Source organism: Protopterus annectens, chromosome 1.part1 (genome assembly GCF_019279795.1).
Source record: "Protopterus annectens isolate FY-2018-M chromosome 1.part1, PAN1.0, whole genome shotgun sequence".
Classification (NCBI taxonomy): Eukaryota; Metazoa; Chordata; order Ceratodontiformes; family Protopteridae; genus Protopterus; species Protopterus annectens.
Window position 1 is genome coordinate 842,811,833 of NC_056726.1, and position 15,570 is coordinate 842,827,402.

Sequence of the window (15,570 nt, forward strand, 5' to 3'; positions counted from 1 at the left end):
CTTGTTACAACAAAGTATCATTGTCCTAACTCACAGTCGTTGTGTAATGTTCCTGTTTTGCCAGTTAACAGAAAAAAATAAATATAGGTTTATACAACACTTATGTGCAGTGAATGCTGTAGTAGTAGTAGCAGCATTTCCTATTGTTCTAACCCTGCAACAGTAGTACTGAGTTCTATCCCGTCAGATGTCGCAACTTACTCTATTCTAGGTATTTTCTTTGCTTTCTTTTCTATTCCTATACATCCAGATAGCCAATGCCTGTTTCTATTTACTTGCAGAGGACAGCAGTACACTTGTAATAGATTACCATGAGTGTATGTAGAATAAACCAACTTTTTCTGTAGAGAAATGAAAAAAACAGCACACGAGTATTTCCTTGTGGGTCTACTTTGATCAGTAAGTAAATGATTTGCTCTTAGATTCAAGAGCTTTACATCATTGTAAATAAGATACTATTTGTCTTTTGACTCGCTTATTAAAATCAGGATTTAAGGTTAAAGACAATTGGATTTGTAACACAATCAATATTTGGGACATATTTCAAAAGGCACTAGACAGATTTCGACTTCACGTATTGCTTTTATCTAAACTGAACCACACAGTACTACGTTTAAAACAGTTGTGTGCTTTTCTGATACTGACAACTTTCTCTCAGTAAATTTCTTGACTATGTAGAAGTAGTGAAGCCTAACTATGTAGAAGTAGTGAAGCCTGTTAGAATTAAGAAAAGATACCCTTGAACCTTTACCCTGGCAGGATTGTCAAGAACAAGCTTTTGTGCAATTGAAAACATTACTTTTAAATCCACCTGCACTTGAGTTGCCAGATTATGCAAAGAGATTTTTCTTGTTTTGTAGTGAAAGAAATAAAGTAGCATTAGGATTATTAACACAACATAGAAATGATGGTTTTAGACCTGTTGCTTATTATAGTGTGAATCTTGGTGCTGTAGCTGCAGCCCTCCCTTATTACCTTAAGGGCAGTCACTGTGATTTAGTTCATAGTAATGGTGGCTGCACTGACTCTGGCACATGACTGACTCGGCAGTTCTGCATTCTGTAGAAGCCTTGTTATCGAAGACTAAAATGCGATATTTATCTGCAGCATGATTGTCTAAATATGATTTTTCTTTTCATAATAACCCTTCTTTAGAGATTGTTCGAGCCCCCACTTCACCCTCCTTCTTTAAATCCATACAGTGGATGAAAGAAAACCTCATGACCGCATAGTTATTACTTACACTGTGCTTCCTAATGCATTAGATTTGAAAGATGTTCCTTTACAAAATCCAGATCTAATTATTTTCGTGAGTGGCTCTTGTGCAATTAAATAGAAATGTCTGCTCAAGAGCTGAGCTTGTAGCTATTACCAAAGCTTGTAAGATTTACAAAAATCAGTTCATAACAATTTTTACAGATTCTCATTATGCCTGTGGGAATAGTTCATGATTTTGGTACACTGTGGAAAGAAAAGGGATATTTTAACATCAGCAGGGGTAGTCTTAAAAATGCTGTTTTTGTTAATTTTATACGTTTTATTATTATCAAGGAAAATTGTTGTAGTGAAGTATGCTGCACGTAAGAATAATGTTGTGATAAAGGGTAATAATTTTGCAGATGTGGTGGCAAGACAGGCTATTGTTTTTTCCTGTTCAGCAGTACCTTTTGCAGCAGTTGAATAAAAATAACTTTTCTTTACAGGGGTTATTGTCTTTTCAAGACCAGACAGACGACTTTGAGAAAAGGAGGTGAATAAGCCATGGCTGCAGTCGATCGCTAGCCTTTTTGTGGCACCATCTGGATGGTCAACTTGTAGCCCCACAAAATTTCTTAAATAATTTCGTAAAAAACCTACATCTTCCTTTTCATTTGGCCAAAATTTAATTGATAGAACAAATACCCCGACCCCATGTGCAAAATGGGAAAAGGGTTGATGATAGATGGATGATATACCCCTCCTCTGTTAGAAGTTGCTCAGCATTTTGTAAATATGTCTGAAGTTTGTTTAGAGCATGTGTCTAAATCAGTACCTATACTTATTCAATCTTTTCAAAAAGGTTTTGGGATAATTTTATTTATGTATTTTTTTACAGTGGAACTTTCACTGCTTCAAGTACAGACATTTAAATTTGTGCTTGTTGTGGCTGACTGATGCACACACAGTAGCAAAAATGTATTTATTTATTTTGAGTTCGTCGATTTGGTAGTCTGTTGCATACAGTCTGATCAAGGTTGTCATTTTAATAGTCTGATAATACATCAACTTTGTAAGATTTTGAACGTTATTGCAGCTCCGTTGTCTTTATAGACTGCAGGCTTCTAGGATCATAAAAAGAGCCAATCAAACAGTAATAGTAAAGTTAGCTAAAGTTTGCGAGAAAACTGTTCTTAAATAGCCAGAAGCATTGCCTTTAGTTTTATTTAGTATTTGAAGTGGAGTTAGTAATCGTAAAAAAAAAAAAAAAAAAATCATCCTTTCATAAAATCCTCATGGGCAGACCCATGAAAATGCCTGCTACCCCCTCCCTAAGAATGTCAAATTGCAAAATATTGATAAAACCATGCTTTTGTATTGTAAATCTTTTGTTTTATTTTGCAGAAATACCATAGAACCATTCTGCATGCCAGTCCAACAACCCACAGAGCAGGACCATCATGACTTCCAGCCCAGAGACTTTGTATACATTAAAGTGCTTCCCAAAACAAGTCACTTGGCCCAAATGAAAATTTTGCCTACAACTGCTATTGCCATTCATCGTGATAGCCTCCCCACCTGGATCCTTGTGTCGCATGTCAAGAAGAGCCTTCTTTGTAAGGGTTACAGCTTAGATACCATTGAAGAAAAAACATATACCAACTGGACAACCACAACTGGAGACACGGCTTTAATAAAAATTATTATTTGCATAGATAACATTGAAGTCAGACCCCATGAACCAACAAAACCTGAAAAAAAAAAAAAAACAGAGACTTTATTGCTTCTAAAAGAAACAGCCAGTTACGTTTTGCCATCCAAACCAAATCCGGAATCAACTGCAAATTATTTGCCATCCAGCTTTATTGCACATGCACTATCCAGATCACATCCAGAACCGAATGCAATTAAGTTATCCCGTTTACATGATCAGAAAGCTAAATCCCGGATTCCGCTACCTCATCCTGGTCTAGTTCAACTTCTAGTGGTTACTGTTCAACACTGGCAGCATTTTCTTCTTGCTTCTAATTCTAACATCACAGATTCGTTCTGCCTTTTGGACACCGATTTAGACATTGCTTTTCTAGAGAGCGTTCCTTTTCAAAAACATCTGCGATTAAGACCCTTGGTCAAAGACTAGTTGATCGATTTCATAGAAATTAAGGACAAACAACTGAAGTTCCTTGTTTGTAATTTCTTTAAAACTCTCTCCAGCCCCAACATGATCATTTTCCTATGGATCCAACATCACAAGTTACTGTGATTTTCATCATCCTTTTATTTCACTTGCTTTTCCCATTCAGAATCATAAATGTGTCATCCTCTGCGACTATGGGAACTGTAAGTACTGAATCATTTCTTAATAGACTACATGCTTTGCTAAAAATATAGACAGATGTTTGGTTAAAATTAAATCGCAAACACCTGAACGGCATCATTGGTTTAATATTTTTTCTTCTGCCTTGCATACCTATGCACAGATCCTCAATGTTAGCAACTGTTGGGTTTGTGTGCATATTCCTACTGCACATGATGGGGGTATTTCTATACCTTGATTCAGAGCTTCATACTGCATTTTGCTTTGTTTTTCGCACCAAAAATTGGAAAAATTAAACCTGTTTTCATCCCCTTTACAATAAAGCTGTTTGAACTTTCACTGAATGTTAAAAGGACATGTTTATTATCACAAAAATTGAACACTTTTTGTTGGAATTAGTGCTTGCAGTTTCCCCTGGAAAATGTATGATCCTGCCGAAGGGCAGGACATGGCAGCATTGCATGAATAGGACTGCATTTGAGGAAATTAAGCTCATCTTTGGTTACCTACCTACAGACTGGTCTGGTGGTAGTTGTATAGGTAGTATCATTCCAGCTAGATGACCTACAGCTGTCTTACCTGAAGGAAAGATCATTAATGCTCGTTGTAAAAGACACTAGAGACCTTCATAACCCAGCGGGAAAGATAGATGCCTCCTGTGTTTATCATCATGTTGTACAAAGAACTGCTTTTAAAGGGTTTGCTCATGTGGATCTTGGTGATGGACTTCACTGTCCCATAAGCAGGTATAATACCTGATCCAGAAATTACCCTCTCTGGGAACTTAGAAAGCTGTCTGAGCTCTTGGAGATTTTGAGTAACTGACTGCTATGCAAGGTGCAGTGCTACAGAATGGTATGGCACTAGATTTTTACCTTAAAGAAGGTACATTGCACTCATCCAAACGGAGAGGTGTTCTTTTATTCCTGATAACACTGGTGCCATTGAAAGTCTCCTAGAAATAATTCAGAAAGTAGCTGAATTTTCAAAGGCCAAAAAAAGCTAATCATTCCCTATGGGCATGGTTAACCAACCTTTTCTCTGAATGAAAAGGAGAAATTTATTTTTTTTATGCTTATAGCTGTTATAATCGTATTGTTAGGCCTTATTCCTTTTATGGTAAAAGCATGCATTTTTAACATAATTTTTGGATTCTAATAATTTTAATCTGCATATGCAAAAAATTAAATCGATAACATTACAACTGATAAAAATCATAACACAGTAGAAGATGCAAATACAGTTTTGCAAGATTTTAGCAAACTATATAATTTGTATTGGGGATTAGTAAAATGTGAAAATACATATACTAGATATTGTATTACTGAAGATTATTTACAGTATTCTGTTTATATTTTTGCTCCTTCAAAGGATAGACATGTTTTCATTGCAAATAAGATTTCTCAAGTAACATGTCAGGGACAGAAAGAAACAGCATGTGAAGAATAATGGCAAGTGAAAGTGGTCATTCATCTGAGGCTGTGTTAAGACTGTCCATTCATAGGAAAACATTATGGTTTGGGTGATGCTGTATAGCATCCGCTGGGGGATGTAAAAGGAAGAATGTTGGTATGTGTATTTCAGTTCTAATCTGCTTTCATAATAAGATGCATTCCTGGATGAGTTTTAGTATGCATCATAGCTGGCAAAATTAATGCTGTAGTGTTCATTTTTGTCAGTAGAGCCGCGGTGGTGCAGTGGTAGTGTTGTTGCCTCACAGCAAGAGGTTCTCCCGTTCGATTCTTGGCTGGAGTGCGGGGAGTGCCTTCTGTGTGGAGTCTGCATGTCCTCCCCGCGGTTGGGTGGCCGTTCGAAAGGCATGTGTAAATGGGTGTACCTTCGTTGAAGGTTGAACATCGAGCTGGCACCTCGGCGTTCGTGAAAATCTACTGCCAATCATTAGTGGACCGGAGTTCCGCTGTGGTGACCCCCAACTGGGAAAAAGCCGAAAGACAAACAATAATTGTTTTCATTTTTGTCGGTGGTAGTTCCATGATTTACAATAGTGCTGTTTGTAATGAAAGATAGTATAAAAAATCCAATATTCTGTAGTTTGGGGAGGCAGGACCTTGATTTTCCTAGTCTCCCACATATGTGGTTTTCTTTGCAGTAGAGGAAATTATTCTGTGCTGAACTGTCTTGTAAAAGTTGTTGGGCATCATAACACACTCCATATTTTTTTTCCACTGGAGTACTTCTAAGCTTGTTGGGATGTACACTGGTTTCTTCTTTCGGCTGCTCCCATTGGAGGTCACCACAGCGGATCATCCATTTCCATTTCTTCCTGTCCTCTGCATCTTGCTCTGTCACACCAACCACCTGCATGTCCTCTCACCACAGCCATTAACCTTATCTTAGGCCTGGCAGCTTCATCCTTAGCATCTTTTTATCAATATACTCCGCATCCCTCCTCAGCACACGTACTCTGGCTGCATGGACATATATTTTTTATTTGTTTGAGGGATGATTTTCAGTTTAGTCTTTTTTTTTTTTTTTTTTTGTATTCTCCTCTTGTCACGTAGTTGTTACAAGTTTCATTTATTTTCTGTCTGATTGTTTTCTTTGTCAAAAAAAATACTAAATTACAGCTTAACTAATTGCATTACTTCTAGCATATGTCCCTATTCCTGTTTGTATTGGCGTTCTTCAGTTATTTTTTTATTAGTTATTAGTACTTGTCTCTGCTTTTTTGGGGGGATTTGTCTTAAATATTCAATGTTTTATAATATACAAATTCAGGGCTTTAAAGGCCTTCTAAGTGCTTGTCTGAAATGCACCTGGTGTCAAACACTCTTTCACCCAAAAATCTATTTAATCTCTGTTTAAGGAAATGGATACCATTTTACTAATTCTAAGAGGCAGAGAGTTCCATCAACAACCAGCTATAAAATTAAATGAATTTTTCAGAAACTAAGTTTTACACTTGAATATTTCCACAGTATGTTCTCCTTTTCTAGTTTCTTTTTGATGATTTATTCTAGATATGCTCACACTAGCCCTATAACTTTCTGAATTAATACATTTGTACAATTAAATCTCCTTTAGTAATTGATATCTAACTGAAAATAAAGGTGCCTTCTAAAAAATATCTCTTTCAAAGTCAAAAGTCCAAGTAAACTTTATTGCCATTTAGGACTACACAATTTATTTTATTTTACATTTGTTGACCGGGAGATTCCAGCTGGATACATGTCTGTTTTCAGCAGAGGACCAGGGAGAAAAGCTCCACAGAATAATAATAACATGCAAGTAAGTTACTAATACATACCAAGCAAAATATGTTAGGAAAAGACATTATTTTACAAGATTGCATAGGTTTACAGTTTCATAGTTTCTTAGGAAAAAAAAACTTTGTTTTACCAGATTGCAATAGGTTTTACAGTTTGATAGTACAATAATCCTTGGTATTGATAAGAATATATCTAAATCACATAGCTTTAATGTTTAAAGTAGGATAGTACTTAGAATGTACTGGATTCTAGAAAAACATAGATTAAGACACGCTGAGAAAGAGTGTTTGATTATGCTTCATCTGCAAGGGATAGAGGTGAGTATGAGAACTGGGGGTAGGAGTCAAATACCTTCTGGATTTAAGTATCTTTGCTTTTTTTTCACTGGAAATATCTTCTGTAGCTTACTTTGAACTAGCCTGAACTGTTTTTTAACTGATTGCTGCATTATTTTAAAATCTGCACTTAAAAGTTACATTTAGTCGAATTTGATCGAACGTTTGCTTGTTTGTTTAATTTAACTGTGGAGGCTGCCCACTAAAGTGTGCTAGCCTGTGTAACTAATTTATCACTGTCTCTGCATTTTCTGTGTTTCTACCAAAAAAACAAAAATAATAATCCTTGTTTTCCCGCCTTCCTCGACTAGTTTAGACCAGTTTACAGGCATTGCTGTATTCTGGGCTGTGGTGTAGTTCCTAGTTTACAGGCATTGCTGTATTCTGGGCTGTGGTGTAGTTCCTGTGTTGTCCATTACCTTACTTGGATAGAAGGAAGTTTCTTTGCTCACCAGTGGGAGTGGGGAACCTTGAGCAGCCTACCTGTCCTTGGGGGAAGTGACCTCAGCACAAGAAGCTGTAGTAATTGGTTGTTTGGGACAATTCCTAGCTCTTTTGTAGTTCACTGCTTAAAATCCGCCTCTGGGCATTTTTTTTCTGGCTATACTGCTCAGACAAGCTCCACGTGGGTTTACAGAGTGGTCCGAGCAGCAAGGAACTCAAAAAAGCAACTACCTTCTGGATTTAAGTATATTTGCTTTTTTTCACTGGAAATAGCTTCTGTAGCTTACTTTGAACTAGCCTGATCAGTTTTTTAACTGATTGCTGCATTATTTTAAAATCTGCACTAAAAAGTTACATTTAGTCGAATTTGATCGAAAGTTTGCTTGTTTGTTTAATTTAACTGTGGAGGCTGCCCACTAAAGTGTGCTAGCCTGTGTAACTAATTTATCACTGTCTCTGTATTTTCTGTGTGTTTCTACCAAAAAACCAAAAAAAAAATCCTTGTTTTCCCGCCTTCCTCGACTAGTTTAGACCAGTTTACAGGCATTGCTGTATTCTGGGCTGTGGTGTAGTTCCTGTGTTGTCCATTACCTTACTTGGATAGAAGGAAGTTTCTTTGCTCACCAGTGGGAGTGGGGAGCCTTGAGCAGCCTACCTGTCCTTGGGGGAAGTGACCTCAGCTCAAGAAGCTGTAGTAATTGGTTGTTTGGGACCATTCCTAGCTCTTTTGTAGTTCACTGCTTAAAATCCGCCTTTGCACGGCTTTGTGCGGTTGTGCGCATTGCGCAGCACAGGTTAAACTTTTTCTGGCTCCGCCAAGTCTGTTCTTCAAATTTTCCCTTAAGGAAGCTCTACTCTTAGTAAAACCAGACTACTCACTGTATAATAAGCCTAGCACTTGTTCTCAATACTTCTCTACTAAGAAAGCACTCTCGTACTAAGTAAAGCACTACATCTACTTACCACCCCTGTGAATACCCACCTCCCTTAAAGGTATACCACCCCCTTATACTGTTCTAGCATGTCGAGTGGTAGATTACTGGCGTTGTCTCCAGTTCAGCTGGTCAATCTGGGCATCTTGAGACAATGCTACAATTGTCTCATGTACACAGACAACCCTCTCCTCCTCCCAACAAACACAATTACATGTGAGAGATGCAACTATATAGCCAAACTGGAGGCTGAACTCTCTCAACTCAGGGCTGGCATGACCAGACAAGAGGAGATGGCAACCACACACACAACAATCCCAGTCCCACATAGACCTACCACAACTGCAAGCCAAACACATAAAAACACAAAGACATACTCGGAGACTCTAATAAAAAAACTTACCAAAACAACAGAGGCTCCCAAAGCAGACATCCAAAAATCCACCACCTCAAAACAAAACACATGCAACACATACTTCAATAAATCAGTGTGTCGACCAGTCGCAGCCCTTAAGGCCAAACACCTTGCCTGATACACTAGTAATAGGTGACTCCATAGTCAGACACACTGATGTCCCACTGACCAGGCTGAACAAGGAGAAGGTGACTGTGAGCTGTCTATCGGGGGCTAGGATCCGCCACATAACACATGCACTCAGGTCACTCCAAAGCAAGTACAAATATGACTCCGTCATTGTCCATGCTGGTGTGAATGACCTGAGACGTACCTCCCTGGACTACATGAAAAGAGACATAGCGGAGCTCTCCGATTATGTAGCCCAGGCTGGTATGACCCTGACCAGCATCTTGCCCTCACCAAGAATGATACCACAATACAAAGACAAGATGATCAGCTTTAACAATTGGCTCGAGTACTGATGTCATTCTAAGGGGATCCAGTATCTGTCTGCCTGGGATGATATGTTGGACAAGCCACGCTGCTTCGCAAGGGATGGCTTACACCTGTCACCACTGGGCTTCTGGATATTGGCTAAGGCTCTTGCCACCCCCATAATGCCTTTTTTAGGCAAGGCTCAAAAGACAAACCCACCTCCTTAGAAAATGGAAAAAAAACTAAGGGTAATGCTGCTCAATGCCAGAAGTCTAAATCTCAAGATGCAGGTACTTGATGCACTCCTCAGCATGGAGAACATCGACGTCTGTGCAGTAACTGAAACCTGGTTCAAGGCTCCTGAGAGCACCCCAGCGCTACCAGGCTATACCTCGTATCATGCTTTTCGGCTCCAAAACCCAGGCCGAACCACAAAGGGAGGGGGCGTGTCCATATTCATAAAGGACACCCACACCTCCAGGTTAGTAGCAACACATGAAGCAACAGAGACCATACAGGGTGCAACTAACCATAGGCAAAACTGCTATACAACTGGTAGCATGTTACAGACCATCCTCCCAATCTCAAGAACCCCACTCAGCCTTCCTGAAGACATTGGAGGATATGATTGTATCACAGAATACCATCATACTGGGAGACTTCAACTACCCAAACATAGATTGGGTACATTATTCTAGTCCTAATACCCTAGCTCAAAGGTTCCTGGAATTCATAAATTCAAATGCACTGGAACAACTAGTCACCTCTCCCACTAGGGGAGAAAATATACTAGACCTGATCATCACAAACATGGGGACAAAATGCTCCACACCGGAAGTATACCCCTCACTAGTGAGATCTGACCACAAACTAATCACCCTGGATATACATATCCCACCTCCACCCCCAGCACAAACGACCACAGTGAAAAACTTCTCAAAAGCAGACTTCACTCTTCTTAAGAAGGAGATGGTATCGTTTAAGCCGACTGTGCCAGTAAATACCACATCCCGCAATGCCAAATCCTTCACAAATGCTTTCAATGGACATATCCAGGAATGCATGGATCATGCAATCTCAAACAAATCCAAGTCCCTCTCCACCAAATGTAAGCGTCCTGTCTGGTGGACCTCAGCCATAAACAAATTGTATAACAAAAGAAGGAAGCTACTGCACGTCAGAGCGAAATCCCATGAAGGGAAGACGTCTCTGATCAACATTAGCAGAAAACTACATTCTCTCATAAAAACATTGAAGGCAAACTTTGAGGGAAAAATAGCTAAGGACACTAAAGATAACCACAAAGCCTTCTTCAGCTATGTTAGAAACCTGGGCGGAAACCCTCAGATATGCTCTGAGTTGGTTCACAACAACAAAAAATACACTGAACCCACAGATATTGCTAATATTCTGGCTGACAGGTTCAGTGCAAACTTCTCGCCTCCTTCACCCCCAAAAGAAGAAATACTTATCCCAGCTGAATGTAATCTCCCTGTCATCTCAGATGTCCAAGTGAGAACCGCCCTAAACAAAGCAAAAAACACAGCATCAATGGGACCTGACGGTATCCCGGGGTGTGTGTTACGAGAACACCAAGAGGAGCTAAACCCACACATAAAAATGCTATTTAATCTTATCCTTACTTCGGGTTATGTACCTGTACACTGGCGTACAGCAACAGTGGTCCCACTCCACAAGGGGGGCGCCTCTACAGACGCTGGAAACTACTGCCCCATAAGCTTAACTAGCCTGGTCTGCAAAGCTATGGAAAGAATCATTATGGAACTCATAAACGGAGACCTAGGGGACCTACAGAAACTTGACCCCACCCAGTTCGGCTTTGTGAAGGGCAGATCCTGCCTTTTAAACCTGGTTGACTTTTTCGAAACCGTCACTAGAGCCATTGATGAGGGCAAAGCAGTCCATACAGCATACCTGGACTTGGCTAAGGCCTTCGACACAATACCCCACTCAGGCATCATAGATAAGCTAAACAGCTTAAAAGTAAACCCCTATGTCACTAGATGGGTTGCAAACTGGGTAAAGGACAGAACCCATAAAGTTAAAATCGCTGGAGCAATATCAGACTCAAAGCCAGTCACAAGTGGTGTCCCACAGGGATCTGTCCTGGGATCCCTGTTGTTCGGCATTTATTTCTCAGATGTTAAAGCAAACATGGGAGGGCTGTGGCTGACAAAGTTCGCAGATGACTGCAAACTAGGTGCCATAGTCGATACACCAGCTGACACACACATCCTACAAAAAGGCCTCACTGAAACGGACAACTGGTGCCGTAGTCACGGCCTTAAACTAAATGCCAAAAAATGTATAGTCATCCCTTTTGGAAAAAATAAAGTACCCACAAATTATCACATAGACAGCAACCAACTGAGTACGGAAAAAGTAATCCGAGACCTAGGGACCCAAGTAGACAGCGACCTCTCATTTGACACCCACGTTGCCAAAGTGGTTAGAAAAACATTCTACCTTGCACATCTCATCATGAAGGGATTCACATCCAGATCCAAGGATGTCATTGTACCCTTATATTCCTCCCTCATCAGACCCATGATTGAGTACAATGCCCCATTTGGTATGTACCTCACCCGGCACTTGTAACAGCTGGAGAGACCACAGAAGTACCTCACCAAAATGATCAAGGGTCTCCAACATATGTCTTATTCCACCAGACTAAAGAAACTTCAGCTCTATTCAGTGGCATACCGCCTGCTCAGGGGTGATCTCTGCCTGACGTACAAGGCCATGTCCAATCAGGATTTGATGGACATGCTCCACCTCAAAAAATCCAAATCCATCAGGACCATGAGAGCTAAAGACTTAAACCTCGGCACAAGTATGAATAGGACATGCTGGAGGGATAGATTCATAACCCAAAGGCTTCCCATGCTTTGGAACAGGATCCCAGTTCATATTAGGCAGAGCCCCTCACTAACTCTCTTCAAGAGAAATCTTGATGAGTGGATGGGAGATCGAAAATTTACCCCAGGGGTCACATCTGGGTCACTGCTAGACATGGGCACAGTAAACTAATTCTATTATATAAGGGGACCTTCATTGTGTCACTACTAGACAGAGGCACAGTATTCTAGATTTATTCTGTACATTTTTGTACCATTTCATGGGGTGGCAAAAGCCACATCACTATGGCTAGGCTTACAAATGCCCCAGGGCAGATAGCCTAGTACTATACTATGAAACTATGAAACCTGGAGGATTGCAAGGGCATTGTCTTGTGAGCATTAGATGGTCTTGGAGTAGTTTTTTGAATGTAACCATTGAGTGGGCAGAGGTGATGGCAGAGGGTAATGAGTTCCAGATTTTACCTATGTAGTTGGGGAATAGGGAGTCACCTGCTGAATTATTGGTTTTGGTCACCATAATTAGTCTTTTATTACTAGAGCAAAGTTATCTGGGATTGGCTTGTACTGTAGATTAGTGCTGGTGTTTTTTCGAGTAGTAGTAGGAGTTTATGGGCGAAAGAGGGCTTGTGGAATGAGACGAAATTTGAGAATTCAAGCCAATTAAGTTGATGTAGTGACTGACAGTGGTGTGCACGATAGAGGTGTACCAGTGGCAATTCTGGCAATTTGATTATAGCAGATGTGGAGCTTGGCCATTTCGGTTTTAGGTAGGTTAGTAAAGATAGGAGCGACGTATAATAGTGGGGAGAGGAGGTGGGTTTGAGCTATGTTTATTCTAGCAGGTTAAGTTAGAAATTATTTATTTTTATAAAGACTGCCCAGTTTTTTTATGGATGTTTTTAATAGTTTGATTTATTTGTGTATCGAACTTGAGGTTGTTGTCAATAGTGACTCCTAGCAGTTTGGTGTGAGTGTCTGGAGAGATGGTAGTCCCATCTGTTGATGAAATATTGAATGAGTTGGGCACTGGAGCTGATTTGTTTGGTTTAAATAGCAACAGTTTGGTCTTTTTGGCATTTAAGTAAAAGGTTTTTGTTAAGAAACCAGGTTTTGATAGTTTGGAAGGCTTTTTTGGTGCTAGAGAGTAGTTTGTTGGGGTTATTGGCTGAGTAGACTAAAGTTGAGCTGTCAGCGTATTGTATAACAGTTGCATCTTGGCAGATGCTGTGGAAATCATTAATGAAGATGGAGAATAGTAGGGGATCTAGAATGGACCCTTGTGGGACTCCAGTTGTAATAGGTAACAGTGAGGATAGGTTGTTGTCCTATCAAACCGATTGTTGTCTACCTTGTAGAGAGTTCTGGTACCAGGTTAGGGAGTGATAACTAAACTCAAGATTAGTAAGGGAGTGATAACTAAGCTCAAGATTAGTAAGGGAGTGCAGCAGTTTGGGAGGGTTAACTATATCAAAGGCTTCTGAGAGGTCCAAGAATATGGCAGATGTTAGTTTACCTAAGTGTCTGTTTTGGTTGATGAGGTCTGCAAAGGAGAGAAGGGCTGTGGTTGTTCTGTGGGCAAGTCGGAAATACGTGCTGGGTAGCAGAGTGTATTTGGTTATTAAGTAGGTTTGGCATAAGTTGGTGGTGTATACATTTTTCAAGAATTTTTGCCAGTGGGGATGGGATGGCAATAGGGAGATAGTTGGTAAGGTCAGTGGATGTACCACCTTTATATTAAGGGATAATGTAGGAAGTTTTCCATAGGTGGGATAGTGCTTTCTGATATGGACCTGTTAAGCAGAATGGAGACTGGGTAGACCAGCTGAAGATATTCTGCAGGAATGCCATCAGCTGCTAAGGTAGTAGGTTTAGGTTTAGATAGTAACTTTTTGACATAGTTGGTGGGAATGGGTTGAAACTGGAAGGTAGTGTTGGGGTTGACTGCAGGTTTGAGGATATTGGTGGTGGTGGGGGTAGTAGTTGTGGGTTGTTGTTGAACTAGTTTGGAGATGGTTTCTATGAAGTATTTATTGAATGAGTTAGGTATATCTGTGATTTCACTTGTGGAGGTTGGTGGTAAGGTGGAGAGTTTACCAGGGTGAAGTAGTTTATTTATTCCTGCCCAGAATTTTCTGGAATTGTGTTGGTGCCTATTTTGGAAATGTAGGAAATAATTCTTTGTCCAGGAGAATATTTTTTTTTAGTTTAGTTTCTAAGTTTTTGGAATTGTCTAGTTGTTGTAGTTTTGTGGCTCTCCAGTGATGCCAGGCTGTATTTCTTTGTGCTATCTTATTTTTAGTCTCTTTGGTGATCCAGGGAGCTGTGTACATTTTCAGTTTTCTGGTACAAGGAGGGCCATGGGCATTTTGGATCTTTCGGAAAGTACTGTTGAATTGATTTAACAGCTTCATCTAGGGGAATTTCCTTTAGTGTGTTCCAATTTTGGTGTTTTAGTTCAATTGTGAAACTGTTTGGGTCGAAATTGTTTTTTTTTCCAGGTAGTTTGACATAGTGGGGTAGAGTTTATATGGATTTTGTATTTTGGTAGGAAGGTGGGTTGGTGGTCACTGATGGTGTCAGGTAGGACGCCTGATTGGTACGGAGTATGGATATTGTTTATCAAGATCCAATCTAGGAGACTTTCTTTGGTTTTATTGTTTCCTATCCTAGTACTAGAGTGAATAACTTGGGAGAAGTTATAGAAATTAATGTGGTTGGTGGGGTTAATAGTTGAGCAAGGGTGCCAATCTATACTAAAGCCACCTAGGATGATTGTTTGTTTCTTGGGATACATTTTGATTAACCCAGTGTAGAAGGGCTTCTAGGGAAGGAATATTGTTGCCTGGAGGTATATAACCAGAGATAATATTGATAGATTTTTTTTTTTTTTGTCACCAAGTTTGAGTTTGGCTAGAAGAAGTTCACAAGTGCAGCCTAAATGAAGTTCCAAGTATAAACTTACCAAAGCATGCAATGGAAGCAAGGATAACAAGAACAGCAGTATAACATTGCAATTTAAAAAAAAAAGGTATTCATTACAAGACCCACAGAAAGATTAACTAAACCAGTAGTAGTAAAACCACACAAGTCCCCCACATACAGTTATAAGAAGAATACTGTGCATAGCACGACAGATTACGATTGCACATGTTAAGATTGTCCTCCTTAATTCATCTGCATCAAACAGCAGGCAATTGCACATGAATAAGTAAATCAATTGCTACATTAAAGAATTTAAAAAAGATATTGCACACTTTTCTGCTGAGCTATGCATTGTGAATGATTACTGACCATTTAATCAGTGGCTGGTGTCAAAGAGTTTATAAGTTTCAACTCTATTAGGTAGAAGCTGTTTAAGTATCTGATGGTCCTGCAGCAGATACTCTTGATATCTCTTGCCC

General features: G+C 39.7%; 1 protein-coding gene across 3 annotated transcripts in view; it reads left to right on the forward strand.

Moving 5' to 3' along the window:
- The window catches only part of LOC122807733 (long-chain-fatty-acid--CoA ligase ACSBG2-like), a 1,512,114-nt gene that overhangs the window by 106,919 nt on the left and 1,389,625 nt on the right, over window positions 1-15,570 (forward strand). The window contains exon 2 of one of the 3 annotated variants that reach the window (XM_044078736.1): window positions 2,602-3,537. The exons of the other annotated variants lie outside the window; for them this stretch is intronic. The gene's annotated coding sequence lies outside the window, so the exon portion shown is untranslated. The remainder of the gene's footprint in view (window positions 1-2,601; window positions 3,538-15,570) is intronic. 3 annotated transcript variants of the gene reach the window in all.